At 36.2% G+C, this 22,792-nt stretch overlaps 1 long non-coding RNA gene across 1 annotated transcript; it reads right to left on the reverse strand.

Moving 5' to 3' along the window:
• Window positions 1-1,684: 1,684 nt before the first annotated feature.
• Window positions 1,685-4,678, reverse strand: LOC137026220 (uncharacterized). Its single transcript, XR_010895861.1, has 3 exons — window positions 4,559-4,678; window positions 3,368-3,444; window positions 1,685-1,903 (listed from the first exon to the last, which is right to left on the reverse strand). It is a non-coding gene; the product is annotated as an uncharacterized lncRNA (long non-coding RNA).
• Window positions 4,679-22,792: the final 18,114 nt, after the last annotated feature.

The following is a 22,792-nucleotide window of genomic DNA, read 5'->3' on the forward strand; positions in this document are numbered from 1 at the left end:
GACAGAGAAAAGCAAAAATGGCGATCTTTTTAAAGAAGTAGTGCACCCAAAAATAAGAAATCTGTCATTCACCCTCATGACGTTCAGATCTGTTTGACCTACTTTATTCTGTGAAACAGAAAAAGCTCATAGTGACCACATGCAAAAATAAAACAAAAGCTTAAAAGTGAAATATGGCTTAAATTTGTGGACTGTTCCTCACATAAAGGACTGCATTCAGAAGACTTCACAAACGTCATATGCACTACTTTTATGGAACATTTGAAAGCTCTGTGGTAATAAAAAAACAACATGAACATCTCCTTATATGTTCCACAAAAGAAACAAAATCAATAAAAAAAGGTTTGGAACGATATGAGGAAATGATAACAGAATTTTCCATTTTGGGTGCACTGTCCCTTTAAGAGCTCACTTAAACTGAATGAGTGTTTGAATATGATTAGTGATGTTCATATCTCATTTCATGATGGAATCAATGGGGACATAAAGCAGATTTTTTGTTCACATTTATGCCACTGCCAAAAGAAAAACCTTTCCCCTATGTTTCCTTCACTTGCCTTAATTATTGCATGCAGAACTTTTATTTAGTTTATTTGGTCGAAACACAACCAGCTTTAGTTCTCATAAGTCACCCACTGTGAATAATTATTTTCATAATAGATTCAGTAATATTTAGATCGCAGTGTAAACCAGTATCTGTTGATTAGGTTTACTGAAGTCTTTTTAGTGATTACTGTGATCTCCTTTTCATGTGGTCTGAACCTGTTTTCGTTTCTCCTAAAATCTTGTTCATAGATGGACACAGAGCTGTACGCTTTCTTTTGCCAAAGCATTTTTAGCCTGCCTTTGTAAGATATGAATTCACGACACTTGTGTATATCATGTCTCGTGTTTTGTTTGCATTAAAAGTAGATAAATGATGAACAGTGTTTGTTTTGTATCCGAATTTGTTTATATTACCACATAAAATGCAACTGAATCTGAGTTAATTTATTCTCACTTTAAAATTTGATTTTTGTAGCATATCTGATTTGGAATATTAGAATACTGCATAATATACACTCTATCTTAGTTGCATCCCAAATGATACACTATGCACTTATACACTATGTACTTATGCACTATATACTCATCCATGTAGTGCATGAATTGTATAAGGTTATTTTGTCATTTAACAATGGAGTCCGATACCCCCTCCCCCTCCACTACGAAACTAAAGCTGGGACAGTTGAGTGCATGAAGTGTCCAACATTCCACACTTCGTTTCCCTTAATTTAGTGCAGAATCCGGGTATTTAAAGTGCACACACTAAAAACTCCTGGGTCAAAAATAACCCATTATGGGTTATTTTTGACCCAAATCCTGGGTTAAAAAGGGACCAACTAATTTCTGGGTTATTTCAACCCAGAAAAATGGGTTATTCTTTTTGACCCAAATTCTGGGTCAAATACCTGACCCAAATTTTGGGTTAAAATAACCCAAAATTGTAGTTAATATAACCCAACTTCTGGGTCAAAAGAACAACCCCAATATCTGGGTTGAAATAACCCAGAAATGAGTAGGTCCCTTTTTAACCAAAGGTCAAAAATAACCTAACTTGGGTTACTATGCCAGTATGCCTTATTTCAGAAAATAAAACTTCAGGCACTTACACACTTCAAGCACTTTTACATTTTTATTGCATTAAAATTAAATTAAACTCTACATAAACTCTACACACTTGGACCTATTTATCTTAGGTCACACTGTAATAACATTAGACATTAGGAAAAATAGAAAAATAAACAACTCATTCTCTTTCAAACATTTGACAACATTCAATAACTGGATTGAACTTGAGGGACAAGAGTTTTGATAGTGTCCTCATCTAAGAGAAGAAATGCCTCCTCATCTCTGTCTTCACCTGAAGGACAGAAAACAAGACAACATGAGTATTGTTAATAAGTCGAGACAATTGTGAACCACTCACCGGACACTCTGATTATCAAGCTAACAAATAATCACTTTTATGGGAATGCTGTTTTTTTTTGTTTTTTTGTTAAAAACAACAACAACAACAAAAAAAAAACCTGGCCCAATTTGCTAGTTAACTAATGTGGTTCTTTTGCAGCACTACCCATTTTGTGTGAATGACAGTCTATACTGTCCATCTTTTCTTTCATTAACAAGTGTAATAATGACATTAATGCGAAGGTAAATATCTGGCCTATTATTATGCATAACAGCTTAAAGACAAGGCACAAGTATCTTTTAACTATAAGGGTTATTATAGAGATGCATTCCCCACTGTCGAAGAAGTTGTGACTGTCACAAAATCTTGCACTGACACATTTAAGCCATATTAAAGAAAAATATTTAGGTATAGAGAGATGATATGAGGGCAGTTAAAGGGATAGTTCACCCAAAAATGAAAATGTGATGTTTATCTGCTTACCCCCAGGGCATCCAAGATGTAGGTGACTTTGTTTCTTCAGTCGAACACAAATGATGATTTTTAACTCCAAACGTTGCCGTCTGTCAGTCTTATAATGCGAATGAATGGTAACACAATTTATAAGAGTCAAAAAAAATATGCTTAGACAAGTCCAAATTAAACCCTGCGGATCGTGACGACACATTGATGTCCTAACCGTGCGTTCACACCGCCGCCGGCGGAGAGCGTCAACAGTCACCTTGGCCGCCCTGCCAACAACGCTGTACTGTTCGTTCAAACCGATGGGAGGGTCAAAGTAAATGACAAGTTGCGTTAACCAATCGGAAGCCTGTCAAGCGAGGACATCTACATTCCGATTGGTTGCCGCCGAACCGCGTCATAGCTCATTACCATAAAGTTAACCTGATTTCAACTCTCCTCGCCGCTCTCATCGTCCAAAACGCGCCGCGCCCCGCACCGCCTCTCGCCGGAGCTCGCCGCCGTGCTCTTATTGAAAATTAATGACTTCCTGTCACTTTGACGTTCTCGCCGCCGGCGGTGTGAACACACAGTTAGACACAAAACGATCGGTTTGTGCAAGAAACCGAAAATGATTTATATCATTTTTTACCTCTAAAACACCACTATGTCCAACTGACATAGTGGTTTCTCAGACAAACCGATCGTTTCGTGTCTTAGGACATCAATGTGTCGTCACGTGCCGCATGGTTCAGTTTGGATTTGTCTAAGTATATTTTTTGACTCTTATAAATTGTGTGACCATTCACTCGCATTATAAGACTGACAGACGGCAACGGTTGGAGTTAAAAATCATCATTTGTGTTCGACTGAAGAAACAAAGTCACCTACATCTTGGATGCCCTGGGGGTAAGCAAATAAACATCACATTTTCATTATTGGGTGAACTATCCCTTTAAAGAGTAAAACGCTCACCTCTAAAATTCTCTATCAGCTCAGACATCCGCCACTCAGTTAGCTTATCAGCGACAAAGCTGTACATTTAAAATGACCTGGAGAAAACAATAGAGGTTAGCAACAATTTGAAGACTTGACACGCTTCTTTAACTCTCACTACTCAGCACTGTATAATATGATAAGCACAGCGCAGCTGGTTATTCTGTAGCCTCGTCGCTCTAGCCACGGCTAAAGGGGGTCGCACACCGGAAGAGAAGCGTAACGTTATATTCAAACACATTATTCTCTATGAGTGTACACACACCGGCGGCGCCCAGCAACGGTTCAGGACCTTGTTCAAAATCCTGCAGCGCCACAGCGCGCTATGTAATGTTACATAGATTTATATTAAATTTACACTTATTTGTCTCAAATCGTCGTTAATGTATATACTGACTTCACCATGTGCTGCAATATAAAGTTAGTTTTACATTAATTTACAGAAATCAGCTGCATGAATACAAATTGCTGATGTTATTGGATTTTCAGGTGATATTCTCCATTCAGTTAACGGACGCTCTGAGGTAACTTAAAGTGTTCAGACTGCATACTCAGCAACGGTTGTATTTAATTATACAGTACACTCATAACATACTGACATTATCTTAATTCCACAATGTCCTAAAACATAACAATATTGCTGGCCATAAACTGAGAAAGTACACGATACCTCGAGTTGTTCTAGACGCGGCGCGGCGCTTCTCGTCCGGTGTTCAACCCCCTTAACGCGGCATGAAGTCGCCACTAGCTGCACGTACCTATCGTATTATTACCAGTATTATAACAATGAGATAAGTACAGCACAGTTGTCATTTCCTTCTAAACACATTAAATAGGTCACACGTTTCTCAACTATGTGTAAAAAGCATTTCAACCATTTTGACACCTAATTTCATGAACTTATCGTTATTTTTAATCATTCAAATTTGGCTGGGTGGTTAATAACACTTTCTTATTTAGTCTGACAAATTCAAAACACACATTTATTTTGACTTTACACGGACTTTAAACTAGTTAGATGTTGTTGCGATATCCGCAGGCGGCTACATGCTCACCACAGAATTACCACGGTAAGCCATGGTCATTTTTTTACAAATGGTGCTAAACTAGCAACGGGGACATGGACACAGAAAACTTTACGTTACATTGACACTGAAAATACTTGCTTACCTTGAATACGCGACGAAGTTGCACCGAAGAAGCCCAGACCAAAACGGATCGAGTGCGTTCAAGTTCAAGTGACGGTTATTCCAAACGACTGTTGTGAGAAAATTCCAGAACAACAGCGGGGGGCAGGGAGAGGGGCGTTAACCCAGAACATGGGTTACTCTTTGAAAAATAACCCAGAAACCTAAACAACCCAGGAATTGGGTCAAAATATTAGCCCTATAACCCAGAAAATGGTTACTCTCTGAAAAAATAATCCATAATTTTAACCCAACACAAATAACCCAGAAAATGGGTTAAAGAAATAACCCAGGAGTTTTTAGAGTGCACTTTTTCTTTCTGCAATTTTCAGTGTGAACACACTAGTTGCACTATTTATACTTAAAAACTTCATAGAATAGTGCATAAGTACACGAATTGGAACACACATCTTATCAAAGTCATTGTGCTCGGCGGCCATCTTTGAAACGCCTCTAGGGCATGCAAGTGCAGCTCCTATCTCTGTGAATGGGGAAACATCAAATTCTCCAAAGCTGTTTGCCAAGCTTTCATATTTGAAATTACCAATGAAATCTGACAACTGCCACAAAAATTTTGTTTCTAAATGCTCGAATCATGACAAAAAAATTTATTTGCGCATGTGGTCCTAAATGCGTGTACCTAGGAACCTGTTGCCGCGGGTTGTTTTTCATGTCCGTGGGTTGAAGCAACCCCAAATAATATGATATTTAGCCCCTGGAACGAGACTTTTACCTGAGGAGCACTGCAAAAAACAAGGATTTTACACCCAGGAACGCGTGGGACCCCCCCTGAAACGTGATTGGGCTAGTTTTGAGTAGTAATTGGACAGGTTGTGTTGTGAAAACCTGGCAAACCTGCAAGCACGCAGCCATCTTTAGAATTTTGTCTTTGAAATTAGTTGGTGAAGTGGATTTACTTATTGTAGAGTTAACGAAAGTTATCATGAGCATTGTAATGTCTGAAGCAGATGTCATAAAAAATGTCAGTTGACTGCGAAGATTTTAAAACGAGTGGTTCATTCATTAAACCGTATCTTACCTTCTTGCTGTGGAAATACAAAATGGAAGACAGAACACAACGATTGCAGCACTGAAAAGGGGTGGGGCTACAAAGGGTCTACAGGCTACTATTTTTAAATAGTAGGTGAGTATGTAACAATGAATTTAGTGGGCTACTCACATGCGGTGTTGGGAAAAGATACTTTTAAAGGTGCCCTAGAATTTAAAATTGAATTTACCTTGGCATAGTTGAATAACAAGAGTTCAGTACATGGAAAAGATATACATTGAGTTTCAAACACCATTGTTTCCTCCTTATGTAAATCTCATTTGTATAAAAGACCTCAGAAGAACAGGTGAATCTCAACATAACACCGACTGTTACATAACAGTCGGGATCATTAATATGTACACCCCCAATATTTGCATATGCCAGCTCATGTTCAAGGCATTACACAAGGGCAGGATGTCTGGATCTGCACAGCTGAATCATCAGACTAGGTAAGCAAGCAAGGACAATAGTAAAAAAAAAAATGGCAGATGGAGCAATAATAACTGACATGATCCATGATATCATGATATTTTTAGTGATATTAGTTTCATTAGCATGTTGCTAATGTACTGTTAAATGTGGTTAAAGTTACTATCGTTTATTACTATATTCACGGACCCATCGCCAATTTCATTTTTAAACACTCGCAGCCTGTATAACGCACAAACACATCTTTATAAATCTCTCCAACAGTGTCTAATGTTAGCTTTAGCCATGGAGCACCATCAAACTCATTCAGAATCAAATGTAAACATCCAAATAAATACTATACTCACATGATCCGATCCATGCATGCAGAATGCATGACGAACATTTTATAATGATCTATTTGAGGGTTATATTAGCTGTGTGAACTTTGTTTATGCACTGTATTATAGTCGAGAGCTTGGGGGGCGGGGAGCGCAAGGATTTAAAGGGACCGCGTAGCCTGAATCGGCTCATATTTAATGATGCCCCAAAATAGGCAGTTAAAAAAAAAATAATTTAAAAAAATCTATGGGGTATTTTGAGCTGAAACTTCACAGACACATTCAGGGGACACCTTAGACTTATATTACATCTTGTGAAAAAAACTTCCTAGGGCACCTTTAAATGCGTTACAATATTGTGTTACACCCTTAAAAGTAACTAATTGCATTACTTAGTTACTTTTTGTGGAAAGTAATGTGTTACGTTACTTTTGCATTACTTTTTTCTCACCTAGGCTGGGCTTGCTTGTTTACTTTTTAATAATAAACCAAAAAAAAAAAAAAAAAAAAATTCTGTTTTTGCCACATGTACAGGCCATTTCACACCAAAAGTGAAATGAATAATGAGTAACTTGCATTACTTTTTGAAAAAGTAACTCAGATATTTTGTTGTAAATTTAACAGTAATGCGTTACTTTACTAGTTACTTTACTAGTTACTTTAAAAAAAGTAATCTGATTACATAACTCATTTCACTTGTAATGATATGAATCATGCCCAGAAAATAAAAAGTTATTTTGTGTTGCTAATCTGAATTGTCACCTAATCTTATAATGAATCAATAAAGAAGAGTAAATATTACACATTATTAACAATAATTCTGGGAATCAAATATTTCAGCGGATAAAATTAAGTTTATACTGGATTTTTTTAAAACGAGATGCACACTTGAGACAAATAGTGTAGTATACATAGTGCAGGAACAGTAGTAGTATGCTATTCTAAATATAGTCAGTGATCATTAGCACATTACTGCCTCCTAATGGCTAAAAAGCCAAATGGATGGTAGAAATGAAACTGCAGTCAGTGGCATTAAACAAACATCATTCCAGAAGCACAGATACAACAAGATGCTCATTGTGATTTTAGACCATCATAAAACATTTGGAAGAGCAAGTGGAGGTTTTATTCTATGTTTCGCTGTGTAAAACATGCTGTAGTTTGCATGCTGGAGCTGGTTTCAGCTTGTAAAGCAGCTCACTGATTGTTCCTTTTTTACATCACACCGTATTTCTTATACAATTCAACAATTTGAGATGCTTCCAAATAGTTTGGACACTCATTTTGCTCACATTTATAAAGAACGATTAGCCATGCAGTGAGAACCAGGCCATGAAATACCAAATTATCTCACACAAGAGCAGGATCCATTGTGCTGCCGGTGGTCTTCATTTATGGGAGACAGGCGTAGAGCACCAGCCTATGCCCAGTAACCCACAGCAACCATAGAAACTCAGTGGGAGGAGCCTGTGAGCTTCCATTCATGTGATTGGTTGCTGGCAGGTGTTCTGAGGTTGCATATGCTGAAGTGGAGGGGATGTGTGTTATATGTGTGTGAAGTGTGGTTAATTCATTATTTGTCAACATATTCTATTGTTATGATTTTCCCCATTATATTTAAGTATGTGATCTCTCAAAAGAAAAGTCCTTCTGCATTTAAAAAAAAAAAAAAAGCCTATTGACCAGCAGGCCAGACACATTAAAATTTATTTACATTGACACATAAAGTCAGCTTAATACAACAAGGCACAAAAAATCGCATCTTCATCTGTATTATACATTAATTGTATTGTTAAAATATCAAATATATTCTATTCTATGGTATTTTCTTGAAAAATCAGATCTATCAATAAATAAAGCTGCTAAATGAATAATGAAAAAAGAACAGATATATTAATACTTTCAAATACAACATATATTTCCCAGCAGCTTTTATTTTATTATATTTAAGACATTTGTAGGTTTGTAGAAATGTCGATAGTTTTATTTTTTATTTTTTAATTGAATTGAATTTTTTTATCTAAACATCAAACAAAAAACTATATATGGGTCACTGATGAATAAGGTTTTTAAAAGTGTAAAAAATATATATAATGGAGATATAATTAATTTTGAAGTTTATTAAGTGATAACAATGAGATTATGTGGTTTTTATAATCAATTAACACTGCTTTTGTCATTTTTACTAGATTTTGTCACCAAAAAAGTAATTTGGTTAAAATTTTGGTTTTACTCCCTTTCAGTTTCGGTTTTATGCTGTTTTTAAAATATTACAACATTTTCCATGTTTTATAGCAGTTGTACGTAATGACCTGATGTTTCAGGACATGCGTATGAGAATTGTTTCATGACCATGTGGACCTTTGCAGGTGTCTGAGTGATGTCCTGTCACATGATATTGACAACATGACTTGATCCAAAATGGTCCCTTTATATTGGTTACTCCGAATGATTAATTTTTCCGGACATTCTTTCTCATAACAAAGCAACGACTTCTACACATAATTTTAATACCATTTAGCACTATGTTGATATATGGTGTTATAAAATCATGCCACAATAAAAAAATATATACATTTATTACATTTTAAGATATTTTAATCACAAATGAAATGGCTGTATTGGCCTTTGAACGGTTAAACCGAATGACCTTTTGACACTTCAAAATCTTTAAAATACTTTTATATGTAGCAAAACCTTTTGAATTCAATTAATGAGATCTAGTTGTACTACCTTACATACTTTGAATGCCATATCTTTGTTTTTTATTATTATTAAGGCCTTGAATGACCCGTCATGTCATTGACCCATATTTGTATACAAAATGTACATTATTCAAAAAGAGACCACAGAATATATCAACAGTCAGGGCATATTATTCAGAAAATTTAACTCTTCTGATTGCTTTTGTGTTTCACACAAATTTATCATCAAAATAATTTTGTGATTCTAAATAATATATAGAAATATAATTGATTCCCTAACGTGAATCTTGTTCTGTGTGTGTGTGTGTGTGTGTGTGTGTGTGGATCAGGGTGGGGTGTTGCGCATGCACGGTGGCTTTGGCCGCGTAAATCTCCATCAGTGTCTGTCTGGAGCGTCCTGCCGCTGCGCCGGAGCAAGAGAAGAGCCCGTCACCTGAAACCGAGGGGAAATTCATCATCCACCTTTAGCATCTCTGCAGGATTGTCTGGAAACATTCCACCATCGCATCCGGGTTGTTTTGTACCGACGGCGGCGGGTGTCATTGAGCTGCGGGGCGTCGCTTCTCCAAACGCGCATCGGGAACCATTACGCGTGTGGATCTCCAGCCATCAGCGCAGAGATGTCAGGATACCAGGGCAAAAAGAACATCCCTCGCATCACTGTGAGTACAGATCAACACTCGCGATTAAAGATGAGGCGATCAAATGATGACAGCGACTCCTAACAGCAGCGGAGATTCATGTAATGGCATTCGAATGCTGAAATAATCAAGTTGTATACCTATATGCAGTTAGGTTTTGTGATTTCACAGTGCTCCAGCTATGCCAATACCTTTATATCAGATGTTGGATTACTGTAACCTCTCATTTCAATGTCACATACATTCAGGCCCACTTTCAAATGGGTTTCTTTGTGGGTCAGCACCTAGATCCATTGAAGCTCTGCTATAGGTCACACTTCTACCATGTAGAAAGCTGTCAAGCATGCATGCATTATAAAACAGGCCTCATTTAAAAAGAATAGAATGCATTATCCCTAGCTATAAACATAACATGCCCACATTTGGATTTGAATACTACAATTTATTATTCAATCCTTATTTTGTTGCTTATAATCATGTCCCAAATGATGCAGAATATACAGTAATTCTTTGTTGGTGATTTTTTCATGACTGATGCTTCTGCATGCACTGAAATCATTCGCCATCAAAAGTATTTTTCATTGCATTAACACTGTATGGAAAGCAGTTAAGCATGCATGCATGTATTATTTTAATATTCTTAAGATTGTTCTTACAAGATATGTATCTTCAGTGAATAGGAGGCAATGCATCATTGCAGTTCTTTGGAAATCCTTGTGATTTATGGTTTTGTGTGCACTGAAAACTTGAAAAACTAGCTTTTGGAACGCATGCATGCATCCTCCAGGATATATCACAGCCTCAAATCAAAGAGAATCAGATCAAGCGTTATTCCAACAGAACCTTCAAATGTATATATCTATTTGCAGAAATGTATCTTACGAGATATATCTCCAGTGACAACATTCACCTTCAAAAGTGCAGTTCATGAATGTAAAAAAGCAGCTTCAGTTTAGCTGGTGGTACAATGGCCTCCACACCCACCCCCGCTGGTTTGACAGCCATGCTAAATGCAGAAAACCGTCTCCAGAGGAAATGAATGAAAATCCTCTTTTGAAAAGTAGGTCAGTGAATGTAAAGAGTTTGTCATGATATGTGGTGAAACATGCCTGTAATACACGTTCAGTCCACCAGTGACCTTTCATAGTGCAAAGACAGTGTGCACTGCATTGATATTCACTGTGATTGTTTTAGAGGCGGCGCTGAGTCCTGCACGAACGGGCAGATCTGGGACAGGAGGGAGAAAGATGAAAACTCTGCCTTTGCCGTTAGATCTTGCCTTTAGCTCTTGGACGTCAGCTAAGCTTCAGCCATCTTAAAGGATGGTGATAAGACTGCCAGTGTGTGGCAAACGCTGAGACTGTACTACACAAAGACTTAAAGGAATAGTTCACGTTATGTTATTGTTCCAAACACAGGAGAGTGTTTGAATATTCATGCAGCTCTTTTGCATACGATGACATTTTATAGTGACATCATTTGTCAAGTTCCAAAAGGAACAAAAAGCACAATAAAATAACCCACAGTACATATGACTGATGTGCTTTACTATATATTACAAGTCTTATTATATATCAGCTTTGATGAGGAACAGACCCTAATTTAATCGTCACAAAGCTTTAAAATCTCGTTTGCGTCCATGTTCAGAATCAAAAGCGAATGTGGAAAAAATGTGTTAAAATATATGGAAATGTGAATGAGATTGTATGGGAAAGATTTGCATGAAGATTCTTAACCGTGTAAAGCCTGACATATGAAATAATAGGCAGAGAAAAATCTTAATGTTTTAAATTCAGTTTACTGAACCTTTAGACAAAGTGTTTATAAAAAGCTTGCATATGTGTTTTATGTTTTGTGTCATATTTGATATGAGAATGTGAAGCTCATACTCAAGGAGGAAAAAACACCTAAGTTGTGTTGAGCAAAAATATTCAATTTGGGGCATATGTTGATATTTATATCTATATGAATGCTTGTAATGTAAATAATGAGATTTTTATAACAGTATATCAGACTACTGACATAAAATGCATATAAATATCAGTTATCACTCTATATCTGCCAATCATAATGCCTTAGTAAGATGATATTTAAATGCTTAGTTTTATGATTAAAGCTCTATAGTTTTAAAGTAAGTAAATGTAATGCCATGCAATAATGATTGAGAGATGAACAAATAAACCTTCCTCAGAAGCCTGATGATCATATTTGAGACTCACATTTGAACATTTGTATAAATAATGATGTTTGGATAATTAAGTAAATCTAAGTCGCTTCAGTCCAGTAAGTATTTAGTCACACTTTAGATTAGGGCCCAATTCTCACTATTAACTAACTATTAACGGTGACTTTTGCCTCAATAAACTCCTAATTACTGCTTATTAATAGTATGGTTGTTAAGTTTGGGTATTAAAGAGGATTATGGGATGTAGAATATGATAATGCAGAATAAGGCATTAATATGTGCTTTATTAGTACTAATAAACAGCCAATATCCTAGTAATATGCATGCTTATAAGCAACTAGTTAATAGTGAGAATTGAACCCTAAACTATACACTGTAAACCCTAAGCCTCAAAATAATTAAGTCAATCAAATTAACTTTTATGAGTATTTAGCACTTTCTTTTTCTTTAAAGTTCACAGAACTGATATATTTTAAGTAAACTGAACTGTGTGTTTCATTGTTTTGAGTTTAATGAACTTATTCCTTTTAATTTAGAAGAACTTGAGTTTAACTGAAACTGAGTTGGGATTTCTATTTCCCAGCATGCTTTACCCATGACACTCAAAAGGGAGAGTGCTAAAATTAAGTGTTGTAGCTTGTTTACTAAGCTAAGTTTACACTAATAAAAATGTTCACTTTGAGGTTACATTAAAATTGTAAGTTACTCAAACATTTCAAGTTAAGAACAATTTAATAAAGTTAATAAAGCAAAAAGACACATGACACATGCGTTTTTATGATTATACTAAAATTATATTTCTTATACTTCTTTCTCATTTTGTCATTGTCTGACAGTGTCACATCGCCACACCACTCATGACAAACATGGCCCGAGCACTCGATTCTTTCCCTCTCAAACACACACACACACACACACACACACACACACACACACACATACACACACACATGGCCCATTTTCTAGCCATGTTTTCTGCAGCAATCACATTCCCACAGACAATGTTCTGCTTCGCCTGACTTCATCGTCCGCAGCGTATCGAATGTCTGAGAGCTCCACTGGTTTTATGTTGTTCACTCTCATGCTCTCATTGATTTGATAAAGTGCAGCCGTCCATTCCCTTTGACTCCTGTTTGAATTGGTGACAGCAGTGAAGCTTACCTTAAAAAACCCAGATGTGTTTCATCAACCCATCATGATAGATTCTATGAAACTATGGGTGCTTTCACGCCATGTCGTAATTACTGTAATTATGAGATTTCAATTTGGTGAAAGCGTTCACGTCCTCATATATAGCTCGTAATTACAACTTGTAGGCTGGGAGTTTTTTAGAGAGCTCTTATTTGTACCATGTGACCACCTGACTGCTGCAGATTCTTTTAGGCGTTGATAGTTTTGCCAATAAAAAGCTAAATTCGCAGAACATCACGTGTTGTCATCTCAAAATTATGGTAATTACAACATTTTGTGAACACAGCATTTTATTGTAGTGTTGTTAAAAGTACCGACTTTTCGGTACCAAGTCGGTACTGAAATTTTAAAAAAGTTAATGCTTCCCCCTAGCATTTTGAGCGCTGTTGAGTGGATTCTTAAACACCTCTGATTGGCCATTGTGTTCACACACTCAACAGATATGTCTGTGATTGGCTACAATGATCAACACTTCAAAAACATGTTGTAAATTGACATCTCTGACACTCTTCACCGAGCGCTTAAGCCCCGGGTATACTTCACTTTCCGCATCCGGACGCGTCTCGCGTGCAGTTGAGTCCGCGCATCTTTCAAAGTATACTAAACCACAGATGCGCGCAGATGATCAAGTTCAACACATGCGCAGTGCAATTTTTTCTATACTCTTTATCAGACATCTTGTCATCAACGGGACATTCGCAGAAGAAAAATAGTGCATTCACCATTGCAACATAGTTCAGAAGATACACCAAGAGAACAGGAATCAAAAACGATGGAGAAGGCATGCTTCTGAGTTCACTTGTCTTGTTTTTGAATCGCTCTTTACACACTCTTCTTCGACGACTGCACATTGGGCTCAGGATTTTGCGTATCGCCACCTAGTGGACTCTTCTGTCCTGCTTGCACATGCGCTGTTGCATGCACAACATCCGCGTGGTCTCAAAATTTGGGCTGCACACGGACGGGTTGTGCGGCCGGCCGCGAGCCCTATGCATGACGAAAATTACGTTATGCGGACAGTGCATGAACGCGTTTTTTCTTGGTTATGCAAACCTTAAGGGAACGATCCATTTGATCATTTTTCAAACATTATGGAATTGTTATCTTTGTAACAAGTAGTAACATTAGTTAAACATTAAGACAAACATCCAACTAAACTAGGGCTGTCAAACGATTAATCACGATTAATCGCATACAAAATAAAAGTTTGAGTTTGCCTAATATATGTGGGTGTACTGTGTGTAATTATTATGTATATATAAATACAAACACATCCATGTATATATTTGAGAAATATTTACAAGTATATGTATTTATTTATATTTTTATTAGGGCTGTCAAACGATTAATTGCAATTAATCGTATACAAAATAAAAGTTAGAGTTTGCATAATATATGTGGGTGTATTGTGTGTAATTATTATGTATATATAAATACACACAAACTGATGTATAAGAGAAATATGTTATTTATGTACAAAATATTTTTATTTATATATAATATAAATTATATAAAAATATAAATAAAAACATATATTTTATATACAAACTTTTATTTTGTATGTGATTAATCGCGATTAATCGTTTGAAAGCCCTAATTTTTATATAATTTATATTATATATAAATATTTTTTTTGTAAAAAATAACATATTTCTTTTAAATATATACATGAATTTGTGTGTATTTATATATACATATTATTTACACACATTACTCACACATATATTATGCGAACTCAAACTTTTATTTTGTATGCGATTAATCGCGATTAATAGTTTGACAGCCCTAAACTAAACCTTTCAACATTCCATGAACGATGTATAAATAAAGTTTTTGAGAACATTATTAAAGACTAGATAACTTTGAGCCAGTTTTTTTAATTAATTTCACTAGAAGAACGTTTGTTTTAACTTTTTTTTCAAGAACCTTGCCACAATGTTAGCTAAAGTTTTGAGATCATTCCCTGTTAGCTGGGAGAGTGAGTTGTAAATTTGGATCATCTGGACTTGTTTGAGTTCATTATTGAGATCTCAGGCTTTTGAGAGCAGAAGTCTGAGACATTGAGAAGATCTCTTCTGAAAAGCCAAGAACAAATGTGAGATTATCTGTGAAACAGGAGACAGTTTGCTCTCCATTTAACCTCATAACCACCTAAAACACATGAGATATAAAACTCTCCTTTGTGATGTTTTATGTTTCACATGTAATCATAGCAGTGCTGATAGCGTGTGTGCTTCAAATGTGTGGTTAGAAAAATCACTGAAGGAAATTGCAGTGTAATAGCACGTAATAATACGTCTTCCTGAGAACAATGTCGGTGCCAATAAACTTGGTTTCAACACCTAATGTGCTTTTGATTGCTGGCAGGTGTTGACAAACCGCTCGCTACAATTTGACATCCATTTGGTTAAAACTATGACATTGTTATGGCCTCAATTATCATGGTAATGATAATCTTCCATCTTTGACAGCACACCGACCCTGTAGATTACACTGATTGCTAGTTCAGAACCCGAGAACGTCATTCTGATTTGAAGCTGAACTCACAATTAACTCTCTGGATCAGAAAGACTCCAAATTTCCAATTTTCACTCAAAATTGTGAGTAAATTTCACAAATAATCACAAAGAAATTGCAAGTTACACATTGAATTAAATATGACATTTTGAAGTAAAAAGACTGAATAATCTGTGCTCCAGTTATTTGCAACAGTGATAGTCAACTTGCTGTAATTTAGGAAGAACTTCTTGTCCTGAACATAGTCTGTATGCTGCTGAGGCAAGTTTTGGTGTTAATCTTTTTGTTTGACTGAGATTAATAGAAAAAGACCTCATTCTCCATTATCCTAGTGTAAATATTCATGTATGGAGTCAATTTTGTTGTTTGCATGACGTAACCAACTGTGTTTACATGAATACTCCACACGATGGGCATTTTGTCATAATTGCGTGTGTATTTGACCATTCAAACGCAATGGTCATGAAAGAGAACTGAATTTGCGATCGCATGCTTTGTGACAGTCAGCATGTGAACTGCAGTTAGTTCTTTTCCATTGCTTATTGTCCTTGATAACACTTTTTAACATTGAGCACGTCCCAAATTCATAATCGTCTTCTGAGAGAGGCAGCTTTCTGTGCGCACACTTTGGCGGTGTGCCAGTCAGAGCGAGCATAGCACTGAGTTCTCCCTTTCAGGATATATAGTACGCTTGTAACTCTTTTTAACATCAAGCACGTCCCACTCTTTATATTCTCTTTATGTATTTACATACCGCAATATAGACCATTTAGGTGTTTGCAAACAGCAATGACTTTTTTTGTGGGCGGAGCCTACCTGGTGGCAGAAAATGACAGTTGAACAGTAGCAACACGAAAAAAGAATAAAAAAGTTCATTTTAAGTTTATATCTCAGAATTCTGACTCACAAATATGAGTTTATATCTCTCAATTCTTAGAAGGAAAAACAGAATTGTGAGATAAACTTGCTATTTTGTCTCTTTTTTCTTAGAATTGTGAGTTTATATCATGCCATTTAAACTTTTTTCCCCTTGGAATTGTGATATAAACTCACAATTGCAAGTTATGAGGTCCAAACTGGGAGATATAAAAACACGCAAATGCAAGAAAAAAGTCAGAATTGTGAGATAAAAATGTTATATGTTTAAAAGTTATCTATGTAAAATGTTATAGGTTTAAATATTATTTCATGATGTATGTCCCCTTTCAACTGCATGTGTGAATATTATGTAGACTTAATGTTTACATCAAATTCATGCATTAATAGTAGACTATTCATTGCAGGTTTCATCAGTCCAGTCTGTGACTTGCAACAAACACGTCTTCAGTAACGGTATTTTATAAAAACGAAGAATATATTTTTTGCATTCCGATTCTGACATACAAAGGCACAACAAAACATTTTTTTTTTCTTATTCTGTGGATTTTGCCTATTTTTCTCCACTTGTTACTACTTTTTTTCTGCCACCACTATGTGCACGCTGCTGCAAGTGACGTAACTGTGACGTCTGCTCCCAAATGGTCTAAACACTATAGTAAAATCTTTAACGATAGACATTTTATACCGTGGTAACTATATATGTCGCCTAACCCTACTGAGATTGCAAATCATACTTGCATTTTGTTATGAACTGTTTGGCTAGAAGTATCTGCATTCATGTAATTGTGTAAAGTATGATTCTTACCATTCAAAATACTGCATATAATTTCAACCACAGGAATATGACCTTTATTCACCAACACTGTCTGGATTTGCAGTTCAAAATCAAAATAAACTCAAATGTGGAAAGAGAAATTGAGATTGGTAAATCAGTATTAACTTGATTAAATAATTTGTCAGTGGACATTTCTGAGGCATGACTAAGATATCTGTACAATGTCCTCTGTTTTTATTTTAAGCCGCAGCAAACAGAGCAGAACAGTCTAAGACCCTCAAAACTTTGTATTTTTTGTGTTTAGACTGCATACATACGTTATTCTTGTGAAGATGTGAAACACAAACCTGATCAGCTACAGAAACACCACTACAGCTAGATGTGACTGTACCTTCAAGAATCCGAGTGTGTTTGACCCACTTACTGGACCACACTTCTCTTAGTTTTCAGTGCACATTACTTTCAGAAAGGCAGCTTTTCTCATGCACCCAGGATGGGAGCCCCCCTCCGTCCATGGGCCATTATGTCAATTTGAGTATAGCTTGAGTTAGTGTGTATGTCTTTAGGATAAAAGTATGCACTAGATTTGCTGTAAGTGGGTCACAGGGATTTGGTGTGGAATGGACGGGCTCTCTAGAGGCCATCATTACCAACCCCTCACGTTCACTGCAGTACACACTACGAGCAGCTGAGGGAAAAAAGCTAAATAGTAAATTACTAAGTGCAGCATTTGTCTCTTTACTCTAAACAGAGCGGCACTGTGCACTCTTAGCTGTCGGAAATACATGTAACCATAGCAAACGTTTAGCCTTTCAACATTTTAAGTACAAACACACTTTGCACTGTGAACTAAAGGAGGGACTTTTTTGCTGTTACGTAATGACCAATTAAGCCCATTCACAGGCTTTGCAATGGATTAAAGGAATATTCTGGGTTCAGTACGAGTTCAGCTCTATCAACATCATTGTGGTAAGCAGCAGAACTAACCACAGAAAAATATTTTAACTCAGTTTTAACTTTGCAGTTTGAGTAATTCTGTAAAATTCAGGAATTTTATATTGAAATATGAAGCATATATTTACATTTATACACTTTTTCTATGCAAAATGTGCATTATTTGAGCTTGTAAAGATGTCTAAATAGTTGTTTTTGGTGGGACTGCTGTTCCAGATGGGTGTCATATTTTGTTTTGTTTTTTAAGCTGTTTTTTGTTGATAAATGTCATAAACATGTAGATACGTGTAGAGACAAGTTTACGTTCTTCTGCAGTTTCAAGACAACATTCTGGCAATCTATCAACTCAGTTCCATGTAAACAACGAAGTTACATCACCTTCTTGGTATCGTTGTGTAGACCTCGTGCAAAATGTATCAGGATTAGCAGGTTTGAAATTATATCATGTTAACTAGTGGCCATATACAGTGTGTATTTTAATGTTTATTTTGTTTATATAATGTTTATATTTTTTCATTACATTGATTGTACACTGTACGTGCCTTACCATAACTTTTTTTAAATCAGGGATGGTTAAAACTAAATTCTGTTGTAGTTGTAGCCATTTGTATATATTTACATGCACAATGTATATATCTATATCTGTTCTCTATTAGATGAAATTACCTTAAAAAAATCTTTGTGGGATGATTGTCTCAGAGATGGATGAGTACCAATAATTTCATGATCTGATTCTTTCCCAAGCCATATACTCCTTTAAGGGTTAAAATGTGAATTTTTGTTTTTAATATTTTTAGTGTGTTCATTTCAGTCTTAATTCAATTGTTTTTTTCTCTCTTTTGAGAAAACTGTTGCTTCAGGTGTAAATTATTGTAAACGTCTGCTCTGCTCACCCAGCATGAGCTGCAGAGTCGCACACAGTGCAGCAGGAATCACAGTTCATGACCCACCCATTCTTGTCTAATACAGGCTTCTAGTTGCTCAACTGTCTTAGGTCTTCTTTGTCGCATCTTCCTCTTTATGATGTTCCAAATGTTTTCTATGGGTGAAAGATCTGGACTGCAGGCTGGCCATTTCAGTACCCGGATCCTTCTTCTACGCAGCCATGATGTTGTAACTGATGCAGTATGCGGTCTGGCATTGTCATGTTGGAAAATGCAAGGTCTTCCCTGAAAGAGACGATGTCTGGATGGGAGCATATGTTGTTCTAGAACTTGGATATACCTTTCAGCATTGATGGTGCCTTTCCAGATGTGTAAGCTGCCCATGCCACACACACTCATGCAACCCCATACCATCAGAGATGCAGCTTCTGAACTGAGCGCTGATAACACCTTGGGTTGTCCTTGTCCTCTTTAGTCCGGATGACATGGTGTCCCAGTTTTCCAAAAAGAACTTCAAATTTTGATTCGTCTGACCACAGAACAGTTTTCCACTTTGCTACAGTCCATTTTAAATGAGCCTTGGCACAGAGAAAACGCCTGCTCTTCTGGATTATGTTTAAATATGGCTTCTTTTTTGACCTATAGAGTTTTAGCCGGCAACGGCGAATGGCATGGTGGATTGTGTTCACCCAGAATGTTTTCTGGAAGTATTCCTGAGCCCATGTTGTGATTTCAGCATTCCTGTATGTGATGCAGTGCCGTCTAAGGGCCTGAAGATCACGGGCATCCAGTATGGTTTTCCAGCCTTGACCCTTACACACAGAGATTGTTCCAGAGTCTCTGAATCTTTGGATGATATTATGCACTGTAGATGTTCATAATTTCAAACTCTTTGCAATTATTCACCACAGCATTGGGGGAATTGGTGATCCTCTGCCCATCTTGACTTCTGAGAGACACTGCCACTCTGAGAGGCTCTTTTTATACCCAATCATGTTGCCAATTGACCTAATAAGTTGCAAATTGGTCCTCCAGCTGTTCATTATATGTACATTTAACTTTTCCGGCCTCTTATTGCTACCTGTCCCAACTTTTTGGGAATGTGTAGCTCTCATGAAATACAAAATGAGACAATATTTGGCATTACATTTCAAAATGTCTCACTTTCAACATTTGACATGTTATCTATATTCTATTGTGAATAAAATATAAGTTTATGAGATTTGTAAATTATTGCATTCCTTTTTTATTCACAATTTGTACAGTGTCCCAACTTTTTTGGAATTGGGTTTGTACTTATTTTTGTTATTTATACTGTTTTTTTTAATTAGGAGGTCACACACAGTCTCAGTCAGAAATTCTGGAAGCTCATCATTCATGTCTGAAGAGATAAGATCATTATAAGATTTTAAATGTTGCCTACCACCTTCAATCCTCTTAGTTGGTCAGTATTCCTGAATATGCATTAGAACATTAAACAACTGCTGAATAAGCCAAAATCTCAGCGGTAAAGCAGATGTAAAGGTCTGTTTTAATGAGCCTTTGGACCGTAATGCCAGCTGCAGAATGAGCCAGCGTTTGTCTAGACGCAGCACTAGTAATGGATTTGTGTAGAAGAGTGAACAACAAACAACTCCAAAGCACAAGTCCTGTCACGGTTGAATAAAACGAGTTCATCTTGATCTCTGACATTGATCTCCAGCTCTGTATAAACATCACAAATAACCCACGTGATTGCCTGAGCTCCAGTGAGCCACAATCCCTCCACTGTGACTAACAAAGTTAAGATGGTTTGGATGTTTGTGAGATGTTTTTCAGTGCTCTGTGGCACAGCCAATTATGATGATAAAGTCTGGAGACTCTGTGTGTGTCATAGTAAAGCAGTTAGACAGATAAGGCCTCATTTCCGTTTGGATGTTTAAGTAATTGCATGATCATTCTTTCTCAAACTGGGTTGATATACTGTATACTTAGATTATGTTAGCTAGCTGATGTAGCTGGTTAAAATGTGAATGAATAGTTACAAAAATTGCAATGTGTGTTCAGGGTATTTTGGTCTGAATAAACCAATTTTCTCTTTTTCACTAACAACAATCAAAAAATATAATATATTTTAGCAATAATTGAACATAGGGTTGGGCAATATACTGGTAGACAGGATAAACCAATTTTGTCATCCAGTAGAGGTTTTGAATTAGACCTACTTGAAAAATATAAATGACTGTTTATTTCATTTGTCTGTTATATTTATTTGTCCTGTTGCTTGTAGTTAGTTTCTTGTTTTTTATCTTACTTTTTTACTCCAGGTTTACTTGTCTTCAAAAAACTGTTTACTTAGAATAGGTTAGTATTATTTTTTTCTTGTGATATCGAAATTGGTGTCGAGAGTTGTGCAATTTCAATGATATTTTAAATTAATATTAAATTCAATGATATTAAAAATTAAATAAAAAAGTAAAAATACTCAATGTTACAAGAATTCACTGTTACTTTTAATTCAATGTTACTTGCTGTTTCTTTGTATTTTTTTTTTGTTGTGAAATTTACTAGCATTTGTTTCCCCAGCGTGATAAAAAGTATTGTAAAATCCTTACTTTTTTCGAAATATATCATTTTAATGAAATAAAATTATTCATATTGTGATATTCATATTGTTATTTCGACCACCCCTAATGAACATAATAAAGAGCAAATGATGCACATAAAGTGTGTAATTGGTGCTTCATCTGTGAATTGTATTTATCATTTTAACTGTGTTGCTACAGAGAATGATGGGAAATGTAGTTTGTTGTGCAAGCCTGTTGCCTCAAATGGTAGGTTCGTCATCAACAGTACTCAAACTGTGTACATACTAAATTGTAAAGTCAACATTCGCAATGAAAACGTATATATATTGAAATGATAACTGACATTTCAGAAATAAGGCTTAAAGAAATCCCAGGGTTTCCTGGGATTTTGTTAAATACAGCATTGTTGTGCCATTCATGTGTGCTTGTTTTGTAAAATACAATCATTCTGATATGATTCTAAAGCATGTTAAGTCAATCATAAATATTTGACTTTTCAGCAGTGTTTCCAACGTTGTCTTGTTCTCCACAACACTTTTCTTACAGTAGAATCATGAAACACAGCTCAACGATAGCTACTCATTAGCAGTCAACCAGCTACAGATTAAGACTTCCCTGACAATTATCCCTTCAAGTCATTAATTACAGAGCACAATGCAACTAAGATCTTCTTAAACCCCCTACAATTCCCATCATGCCTTTGGAATGCACTATCATGACGGGTTAAAGTGGAAATACTGGGGCATTCAATAATTCAATTGTGATTGAAAAAAATTAAACTGCGTGTCTCAACAGGAGGAAAGCATGCGGGCTGCAGTCAATGGCGGTGTCCTGAAATGACGTTTGGGCCCATGATGGCTTGTCAGAATCCATTTAGCATGATAAGAATCACTGTGTTTTTCTGATGTGCCTCTGCGATCTTTATGCTTCAGCTCTGATTGAACCTGATGTCCAGTGTTTGTCGGTCATTTTTTTAGTGCATGGTGTGGTTTAGAAAAGGATTCTGCAGTCCTGAGTCTCCAGTTGAAGAGATCTGCATCTCATTTGGTTGTTTCTTACAGTGACCTTGTCATGCTAAGACATTTATCAAATCAAATCACATCATTGTCAACAACAGTG

The sequence above is a fragment of the Chanodichthys erythropterus genome, chromosome 9 (genome assembly GCF_024489055.1).
Source record: "Chanodichthys erythropterus isolate Z2021 chromosome 9, ASM2448905v1, whole genome shotgun sequence".
In the NCBI taxonomy this organism is placed as follows: Eukaryota; Metazoa; Chordata; class Actinopteri; order Cypriniformes; family Xenocyprididae; genus Chanodichthys; species Chanodichthys erythropterus.